The sequence below is a fragment of the Oncorhynchus nerka genome, linkage group LG9a (genome assembly GCF_034236695.1).
Source record: "Oncorhynchus nerka isolate Pitt River linkage group LG9a, Oner_Uvic_2.0, whole genome shotgun sequence".
NCBI lineage: Eukaryota > Metazoa > Chordata > Actinopteri > Salmoniformes > Salmonidae > Oncorhynchus > Oncorhynchus nerka.
The window spans coordinates 46,464,299-46,475,518 of NC_088404.1; the positions used below are offsets into that span (position 1 = coordinate 46,464,299).

Below are 11,220 nucleotides of genomic sequence, written 5' to 3' on the forward strand. Positions count from 1 at the left end.
TCAAAATCAACGTCATGTGGTTAATCATAATTCCATCGACATGAAAATGATACAAATGTAAAAGTAACTTCTATTGCCATTGCCAATATGTAAAAAATAGCCTACATAAAGCCAACAAATAAAAACATTGCAGCCTGCAGGTAGAAAATATCCTGATAAAATAAATATCCTATAAATCACATTGTTGCAGACAGGCCATGCCTAGTCAAACTTGAAACATTGTATCAACTATTAACTTGGTCGGGCTGAAGCATGCTAGCAAACTTGCAACATTTTATCAAATATTCTGGGCCCTCAGAAGAGACAGCTGTAGGCTATTTCCGCAAGGGATAAGAAGTAATCGGGTAGGCCTATTTTATGATGCTTCCACCGGATCAGAGCATGACATCTTTTCTACTTTCATGCTGAGTGGTTATCGAAAGGGAGCGAACTGGAAATATTTTTCAAATAGGCTATGTTGAGGAACTATTGTCATTCTCAATGGATGTAAAAACAGACTTTGTTTACTTGCTGTTTGAGGCAAAGAAAAATTGACTTATGACAATCAGAAATGGTATCAGATCCCCAAATGAGTACATTTATAGGTCTACATTTGCATGCAGGCCAGGAAGACTAGGCCTACTTCTATGCGTAATCAAGATTGACAGGAGCACTCCAAACAAAAGACAATTAATAAATGGACAACTCGTAAATAGAACGAAATAAACCAACACTTTTAAAAGTGTAGCCTAGGTTGTGTGCACTGCAAACGTGTCCACACCTACAATGAGAACGGTAAGACTGTAATAATAATAATATATTGAATGCATCAACAGAGGTGACCGTAACCAAATAAACATTGTAGATTAGAAATTATGGGAATTAACGGGAAATGTACTACTGGTGACACCGTTGTGCCATCCCGGTGGCGTCCAAAATAGATGAATCCACTCAGTGAATCGGACAGGTGTCTCGTGTCTCGTGTGCCATAAAATAAAGATGTGTAGATTGATGAGAGGGGAAAAACGATTTAATACATTTTAGAATAAGGTTGTAACGTAACAAAACAATATATTTGTGAGTACTCAACTAAAAAAATCTTGGTCGACCAACAGCCTATCGACCAAACAATGGACTAGTCAACTAAACTGGGGCAGCCCTCGTGGTATGCTTGTCTTTTTCACCCTTGTGCGGAGCTGAAGAAAACATGTATCACAAACCAGTCGCTCTCCTCTCCTCCACACTGATAAGGTGTCTCTATTTATTCAGAGAGGATGAGATAAACCCTGAATGAGGCATTGTGGTGAACAGACACAGAAAGAGAGAGAGAGAGAGAGAGACACAGAGAGAGAGAGAGACAGAGAGAGAGAGACACAGAGAGAGACACAGAGAGAGAGAAAGACACAGAGAGAGAGAGAGACACAGAGAGAGAGAGACACAGAGAGAGAGAGACAGAGAGAGAGAGAGACACAGAGAGACAGAGAGAGAGAGAGCGAGAGAGACAGAGAGAGAGAGAGACCTGGTTTTAGGTTGCCTCACCGTGTGTGTCCCTATGAGCAGATGGCCCTTATTGAAAACTCAGCCTTGCTCTTTGAGGACTTCGGGGGCTAACCCACCCTCTGCCCACCCCACCCGGCCATCCTTCCTGCTTACCCCCGAGCGGTGTACCCCCCACTCGGACTAATCCATTTCCACCATGAGAGCATTTGTTTAATGTAATTTAATGGGGATAATCCCAGTAGATGGAGCATCCCATGTACAGTAGGTCTGTACGTGATGGATAGGTCGGCAAGGATGGATGTGGGACTGGGGAATAAAATGACGATTTAGATAGACAACATGGCTGTACAGTGAGCGATCCAAGCAGAGCAGAGTGTCGGGGCCAGGGTCCGAGAGACACGAACTGACAGCACTACTCAGGAGATTCAAGGAGAACATGAATGGGGCTACTGTCTACATCAGGGATGGGCAACTTTGATGGGGGTAGGGGCCACAAAAAATATGGAACTCATCATGAGGGGCCGCAGTAGAGGTTACCCACATCCATACCTTGTGAGCAGAACACTTTAGCGAGCGCCCTCGTTACAGCAAAAAGAGATAGATGTTTTATTGCAAATTTGATGCAATTCTACATATTTTGCCATCGGGTGGAGAGAAGATGTAGCATTTTTATAACACATATCATGCAATTCTGCTTCTTTTGCCATGGGGCAGAGAGAAAAAAAATTGTACTTTTACAGCTAATTTCTACACATTTTGCCATAGGGTGTAGGCAAATGTTTGTCATTTTTAATATGATAATCAATGGGGCCCCACCCCACGCCTGTCGGTAATTTGACCATGCTGACTACATGTTTAGATTGCTGGCCGCTAGACTAATTTACCAATCTAAAAAAACTATTCTGACATGGGCCAATTGAGTGACTGTTGATGCACAACCACATTTCCAAACTGCACCTTGTGTATTCTATTACTCTAACTCTCAAATCTACGTTGAGTCCCTGAATGAGTTCTACATTTTCTCCACAACAAAGACAAACTCCAAATAGGCATTAAAGACTACTAGTACCAATCAAGACATAAAAAAGGCTTTTCTTTCATTAGCTACATGCACACGCTAACATACATACAGACTCAGAGATGTGTTTTACATTTGTTTAACCTTTATTTAACTAGGCAAGTCAGTTAAGAACAAATTCTTATTTTCAATGACAGCCTACCCCGGCCAAACCCTAAACCGAACAACGCTGGGTCAATCGTGCGCCACCCTATGGGACTCCCAATCATGCCATGGTTGTGATACAGCCTGGAATCGAACCAGGGTCTGTAGTGACACCTCTAGCACTGAGATGCAGTGCCTTTAGACCACTGTGCCACTTGGGAGCCCATGGTCAGGCTCACTGAGTTTGCCTGTCTATGTATGTGAGGGGAGATTTTTCTGGTTGAGAGACTGATGAATGACCAACTGCTCCACATTTTATGGACTGACAGGGCCATTATTCTGTCTTCACATTATCGCGAGAAAAAGAGGAGCAGAAAACAGTCCAGTAAAAGTGGTAATGTTTCCATAACCAAAGCATAGTTTATTACATATGAAAAACTAATGACGCCTGTGAAAGTTAGTGGTCAAGGATCTAGGCAGATGTCAGTTTACAGTGAACCTTTAATTACTTAATAGAGCATGGATCACTTTGTGCAAATTACCGGTAAGGAAATACACTGTAGGTTGGACTGTATCTCGACTCATACAAGTGACATGGGCGGGTTCAGCACTGTACAGTAGCCCATCATACAACTATACTAAGTGAATATAAATCCCATTACGTGTTTAAACTGCAAATACTGAAGTCTATGCTCAAACCTAACTCGGGTTCACCAATAAATCATTATTTCCATACAGTTGCATCACTTCATAATGCTGGAGGACCAACTGGTAGATTTACAAATCAATTGCTTCCAATCAATCACTATGTAGCAGGTATGGATCAATATGTTAATTTATGGTCTAACTTTTATTTTTTGATGTCAAGACAAATGTGGAAAAACATGCGTGTCTGTCCCTCGTGTCATGGCTGTTGTACAACGGAGCTGTTAAAGGAAGTAATACACTACTAGCATCGCGCTAGGAAATTCATCAGATCTTTACGCACACACAGAATTATACAGGGAGGTCTTTTCTAACCAACCGCATTTGCTTGTACATGTGCATAATAAACAGACAGAACAGAACAGACGGACACTGTCCGTGGCTATAAAGGTAGAACACCAATCACGTAAACTCACCTTGGAAGAACAGTAGTTGCCTGAAACTAACACGGAGCTGTCCAGATTTCAAAGTCCCCCTAAAAATGTATAATAAGTCCTCAAGCAAAATGCATGTAAAGTTCACATTTTATCTTCCCGAGAGCGCGGAGAGTTAGAGAAAGGCACTGTTCAGTCGAAAATACAAGGGGGCACTGGTTGACAATTCCTACTGCAAGACGACACGGACAACTCAACAAGAGTCCAGGACTTTATCCACGCCCAGGTACAGGATCACATGGTGATCCCAGGTGTGATTCTTCTCGAGCTATGGCTCAGTTGGCAAGGGACACACCTGTGAGATCCGCTCACATCCGCCTCCGGTGACATTGCGTTGAGAACCAGGAAATTATAGGCGAGTGGAAAATGCGCAGGGAGGTAGAACGCAAAATCGACCGGGAAAGGAGAGGGATTATTCTCCTCCCCCTTTCAAAACGCAAAAGACCGTTTGGCCTGTAGATCACAGACTGCTAGGCAATGGTTGCAAAATATCAATAAAAACGAAGGAGCAAGTCGTATCATGTGCTCTTCCGTCGCCACCGGCTTGGAATGATTTGGAATGGAAGGGATTGGAATAGCTCGTGCATGCGAGTTCACGTTGAGTATGGCAAAGCAGTCCCTTCTCGGCTGCTATTTCATGCAAATCTTAAAGTGCTTTTTATTTTAATCCATGGCAGATTAATGTCTAAAGGGAGATTAGGGCCGTTCCATTCCTCGAGTGGAATAAAATATATTCTGAAACCAATCAAACATTCAAACCATCCAAAAACATTTGTTTGTCCAAACTTGTCTCTGCATGGAAGGGACCATGGTTGATAGTGATACCTGCATCATGATGCCATAACAACTCGATGTCTTTGAGATGGAGGTTATGATTAATACGGGGATTATGGCTCTGACGTAGCGCATTCTTCAATCACATACATTTATTAGGCTACGTTATTGTTAGGCTACATCAGCGTCTAGTTTTTATTTATATTTGGTTTGCGTCGTGAACTACCGTGAATTTAATGTGAAATCAACTAAACTTGTCACTATGTTGTTGGATTTAGGTTCAAAGTTGGGTGAAAACAAGTCGAAATTCCCTTACGTTGATTACTTGTTGTAAATCGAATCACATTTCCGTCATCACATAATTAAACAAGTATAATATTATGTGGAAACAACGTTGATTCAACAGGTTTTTGCCCAGTGGGGTAGTTCACTACAGGCTTCTTGTGTAGTTGACCTGGCTATGCGCAGCTTGAAGGTAATGAAATTGTCAGACAGTGTTTAGATAACTTAATTGATTGTAGAACCCATATGATGAATGATGAAACCATTTGTTATTCTTATGTTTTATTGACTCCATCAAGCCTAGGGCTACCTGTGTATAATGAAATAGTCAAGCCAGTGCAGTTACTAGCAGTGGCCCAATTGTCTTTTCACCATTAAAAGGTAAGGTTGCATCAAGCACAGTTGTACATTAGAAAACCTTGAAGAAACTATCAGGCTTCCGTCACCTTTCCTCTCCTGCATACTACCACATTCCAGTCAGGGGCTAAAAGCATGCGAGACTGAATCCAGATCAGCGTAGTCAACACACCATCACCATGACCATCTTCCATTGAATAGTTTGTATTCTTGCCTTGGAGCATCATGCCACAATGCAGTTTGGTACATAGAGTAATAATAGTTTTGTGGCTCTGTCATAGGCTACGTCCCAAACGGCGCCCTATCCCTATATAGCGCACAACATTTGACCAGAACTCTATGGGCCCTAGTCAAAAGTAGTGCACTATATAGAGAATATGGTGCTATTTGGGATGCAGGAAAACTCCTTATTGTGTCTGGGTCTGTGTCAGTTTTGTGATTGATTTATGGCCATGCAAATGAGTCTGTCTGTCTGGGGGAAGCGACGTGTTGTCTTTGCCCGATGGGCCCTGAGGGACTATGGGATTGAGGGGGAATGAGTCAGCCCCTTACTGCTGACACAGCCAGAAGAGTGGCAGAGATGCAGCAGGCAGAGCGAGATGGGGGAGATGGCCTTCACAAGTCTTCCCATTGACTGATGAGATCAAGGAGAATCTAGGCCATGCCAGACAAGTGTCAGGTAAACAGACACAGAGAGATAGAGCGAGAGAGACAAACAGAACACTACTCTCAGAGCAGAAACTGAACACTCAAGAAACACAGCTAAGAGAGTGTAGAGAGCAAACCAAGCAGAGTGAGAGATCTGCTATCTATGTGGTGCTTGAGTTTACAATGTTTGACCTGTTTGTCGAAGGGTTCAGGAGTAACGTGTGTCTTGGAAGTAGGCTATATGACCAGACCAAGGGCAGCGCTCACACACTGAGAGGTCGCCACAACCAGGCTGAATTCATTCACAATTGGAATAGAGAAACTGTTCATGTGAATAGGATCAACCATTCAATAAGGAACAAGTTGTCTGTTACCTGTATGATGATAATGTTCATGTGTAATTGATGTGTAACAAATGACAGTCAGACCTTTTACTCATGCAGAGGAGTGAAAGAGGATCGCGGCGCTCGATTTCTTGACATTAAAATCTGTGTGCTCAGTCATTTACCCGAGGAAAAATTATTCAATTCACACAATGTTAGTAATGAAGTCAGTGAGTTCATCCTCTCTTCTTGAGTGTTCAGACAAGGTCTAACAAAGACTTGTAGGTCAGTAGCATACTTCAGAACCGGTTTTTCATATGGATAGAGTGCACTCTGCTGGTTCCTTATTGCCGTGCAAGTGTTCAAGTGACCGCAAGTATCACGTAAAGTATTGATGCTGTACTTTATAATGTGGGTGGGACTCCGTGTGGTGGCAGGGTTGCTTTTTTCCAGAAATGGATATTTGATTTGTCAGTGCTTCTCTTATAATGGATGTACGGTTTGCGAAATTGTCATAACAGTGCATATTCAATAACTATGTGGCCAATATTGATATCGCTACGTAGTGTTGCTATGTGTACCTCCAAAACATATCCAACAGTGCTATGCAATAGTATCAGCTTATAAGGAACACATGCACCATTGTACCAGTGTCTGAAGGTTTCCAGATGTAGCATCTCTGGGACGGAGTTCGGAAGACAGGAGACACGAGGATAACAGATGGAGGTTACTCGCAGACACAAGTTGTCACGGGGGGGGGGGGGGGGGGGGCAAGGTGTGAAAACTCACTGGAAAGACAGACGAAGGTTATTTAAAAGAGCACGAGAAGAAGCAGTTGAGTTTCAAACCACACCCTATATAGTGCACTATACAGGGAATAGTGTGGCATTTGGAAGGCACCCTTCGATTTGAATGGCTGCCTGACCTAGCAGAGCACAGCGCTATCGGCCAATATGACTTATTACAGTGGAAGTCTGTGAGGGCTGGGGATGTTTGAGCGACCTTAGCCTCGTCGAGAACCAGGATATGGCTACGTAAGATTAAAACAACCTGGAATTTACTATGTGCAGACTAGAGCCCTGGCTGGGTGTAAAGCATAGTGTAACATGGAGACATCAGTTTCAGCATAGGGGGGAGAGAGAGAGAGAGAGAGGAGAAAGAGATAGACTGGCGCACTTCGGACTCAGTCCAAGCAAAACCACCACATGCTGGGAATAGCAGGGTGGCAGCCGTGTGTGGGTTTGACTGGCTTGTGTGGGGAACAGTTTGAGTATAATTAGTGTTTATATGAGTGTAATTATATGTTCAGAAGCACTTGCATTGGTAAAGACCTGTGTATGCTTTCGTGCCTGCCTGGCTTGCATGATAGGTGGGGCTGTGTGTGGGTGATACCTCAAAACCCATTGAGGGATATTATTCTCCATCATATCAGATCTCAGATCTCCAATGCACTGGCTGAGCTAGCAGGCTTTTGTTACAGGGAAGACCTAATATCAGTAGGTTGTTTTGCTCTACTACAGGATCTAATCACAGTTTGCCCGGCTCAGCCTGTGCCCAGGTGGCACACGTTAGGGATGGTCAGCATCAATGCCTGCCTGCTTGCCTGTCCCTCACCCTGCTGTGATGTAACTCAGACCCCCCACACACATGGCACGCACATACAATGGCACATACACAAAAACACAGACACACGTTCACACACACACCAGTGTTTCCCCTAGGATTGTTTTCAGCAGCGGTGGAAAAGGTAGCGGGGGGACCGTACGGTTCTGATGACTTTTTAAAAAGACATTCTACTCCGAAAAGAAAGTAAAAATACACTCTGCTGCTCCACTCTCCCTTCACCCTGCTGTTGCTTTACCCCCAGGGGCCACATTCTGTCTTCACCGAGGTCCGGAGGGCTGCTTTTAAAATGGGTCATATTTCCTTGCCATCAAAATAAGCAAAAACTAGTCCCCTAGCCATCGCTTTTGGCATTTTTCGATGCTCCCAGACTGTGTAGTTTTCGTTTCGATGACTGCTAGCTAGCTGGACAGCGAAAAGAGACTATAAATGTAGGTGCATTATAATTTCTACACGGTTTCCATTTGATTTTTAGTCATTTCAATGTCGATTGAGATCATTTTTTCCCAGAGGAAAAAAGAAATCAACAAATGAAATCATATTTTTGTAGTGGATTAAACACCTGCGGAAACACGCCACAGACATGCACAAAAACAGAGAGAGAGACACAGACACACACACATCTCATTATGCCCTTTGATCCTGATGCATCACTGATCAGTGATGTAAGAAAGCTGAGTGAGTGTGTTGGTGGACTGAAGTGTGAGAGTGTCTGATTGGAGACAGGCAGCTAGGGCTGTGGTTGGGAGGGTCTAAGCTGGATCAGCTTGGTTGGCACACACCAGTCTATGGGTTTTCCATGAAAGCCATTCTTGTGTTTCCCAGACAAAAATGGAAACTTAACCTAGTAGGAGCTGCTCCATGTAACATAAGCTAATCCTTATCCTGGATCCTGACCTGAGGATGACATTGATTTAAAAACTGCAATTTACTATGCTAAACTATGAAAAAAGGGAGAATGCCAGCAGGTTTAAGACCATGGACGCCACTGGGCAATATTGAAAGGCAGGGTATTATGTAGGCTGCCCAGCAGCCCATGTTGAATCAGTGCCATAGCCATCTGCCATACTCTATTTTCATCCCACAGCCCACTGGTGGTGTAACAGCCTGAGCCAAAAGGGACTTCTATGGTTACAGAGCCCTTTGCTCTGCATTCATAACCAAATGCATCTTTGCTCAACAGGTCCAATCTCAGCTTCAGGGATGGCGAGTGGACCAGATCTCATCTATAATTATGTACCAGGTGCTTACTATCTTTGAGTGGATGGATGGAAAGCCAGTAAGATTCTTGATAGGTTCGTAAGAGAACAGTAATCAAGGCACCTCAAGAGTATTCATGCGGATTATCACCACCACTGACCACCACCATTATCAAATATCCACAACTAGCACACAAGGGTGGCACACAAGCCTGGTTTGAGAGATTGTCTGGCTGGCAAAGTGAACAGCACTCTTCTCATATTGTCCTGTGTTGTACAGTAGTAATAGCCAGGTTGTAGTGTGATGATGAATATGGGTTGCCATGCCAAGCTCAGAATGAAACAGAAGCTGACCGGATTCATTTGAGATTATGTGTCCTGGACACAGTGTAATTCCCTTATCTACATACTTACCTGTCCTGTACCTGACGGTGATCCTGCCACTGTGGGGCTCATTGGCATGTCTGTCTCTGTCTGGTAGGAGACAATATTCAGGTGTCAGCAGCAAAGCACAGGTAGCACAGCACAGGCAGCACAGGACGGGCAGTTTTCACCTTGCACTGGTTATCTGCTGCTGAGCATGCATAATATAAAGAGAATGGCATTATCCAAACAAGGTTTTTCAACAACAGAAATGCTTCTAATAGTGACTCTCCATAGGAAATTAGGGTTTATATTATTATCTGGTATTGCATTGACATATAGCCTACAAGTACACAGAACAAAAATATAAACGTAACATGTGAAGTGTTGGTCCCATATTCCAGTTGAAGCTCGCATCCGCTACAAGACCATGGTGCTTGCCTACGGAGCTGTGAGGGGAACGGCACCTCACTACCTCCAGGCTCTGATCAGGCCCTACACCCAAACAAGGGCACTGCGTTCATCCACCTCTGGCCTGCTCGCCTCCCTACCACTGAGGAAGTACAGTTCCCGCTCAGCCCAGTCAAAACTGTTCGCTGCTCTGGCCCCCCAATGGTGGAAGAAACTCCCTCACGACGCCAGGACAGCGGAGTCAATCACCACCTTCCGGAGACACCTGAAACCCCACCTCTTTAAGGAATACCTAGGATAGGATAAAGTAATCCTTCTCCCCCTCCCCCCCCCTTAAAAGACCTAGATGCACTATTGTAAAGTGGCTGTTCCACTGGATGTCATAAGGTGAAAGCACCAATTTGTAAGTCGCTCTGGATAAGAGCGTCTGCTAAATGACTTAAATGTAAATGTAAAATGAGGTGAAATAAAATGATCCCAGAAATGTTCCATACACATAAGAAGCTTATTTCTCTCAAATATTGTGCAGGAATGTATTTACATCCCTGTTAGTGAGCATTTCTCATTTGCCAAGATAATCATCCACCTGACAGACTCTTTTCTCTGTATATATCAATGATGTTGCTCTTGCTGCGGGCGATTCCCTGATTCACCTCTACGCAGACGACACCATTCTGTATACTTTTGGCCCTTCCTTGGACACTGTGCTATCTAACCTCCAAACGAGATTCTATGCCATACAACACTCCTTCCGTGGCCTCCAACTGCTCTTAAACGCTAGTAAAACCAAATGCATGCTTTTCAACCGTTCGCTGCCTGCACCCGCACGCCCGACTAGCATCACCACCCTGGATGGTTCCGACCTAGAATATGTGGACATCTATAAGTACCTAGGTGTCTGGCTAGACTGTAAACTCTCCTTCCAGACTCATATCAAACATCTCCAATCTAAAATCAAATCTAGAGTCGGCTTTCTATTCCGCAACAAAGCCTCCTTCACTCACGCCGCCAAACTTACCCTAGTAAAACTGACTATCCTACCGATCCTCGACTTCGGCGATGTCATCTACAAAATACTCTACTCAGCAAACTGGATGCAGTTTATCACAGTGCCATCCGTTTTGTTACTAAAGCACCTTATACCACCCACCACTGCGACCTGTATGCTCTAGTCCTCGCTACATATTCATCGCCAGACCCACTGGCTCCAGGTCATCTACAAGTCCATGCTAGGTAAAGCTCCGCCTTATCTCAGTTCACTGGTCACGATGGCAACACCCACCCGTAGCACGCGCTCCAGCAGGGGTATCTCACTGATCATCCCTAAAGCCAACACCTCATTTGGCCGCCTTTCCTTCCAGTTCTCTGCTGCCTGTGACTGGAACGAATTGCAAAAATCGCTGAAGTTGGAGACTTTTATCTCCCTCACCAACTTTAAACATCTGCTATCTGAGCAGCTA

The 11,220-nt window shown here is 44.0% G+C and overlaps 1 protein-coding gene across 1 annotated transcript in view; it reads right to left on the bottom strand.

Annotated features, from left to right (window-relative positions):
- The window catches only part of plxnb2b (plexin b2b), a 182,807-nt gene extending 178,618 nt beyond the window's left edge, over positions 1–4,189 (bottom strand). Inside the window, 1 exon segment of the mRNA XM_029668355.2 lies at positions 3,763–4,189. The gene's annotated coding sequence lies outside the window, so the exon portion shown is untranslated.
- Positions 4,190–11,220: the final 7,031 nt, after the last annotated feature.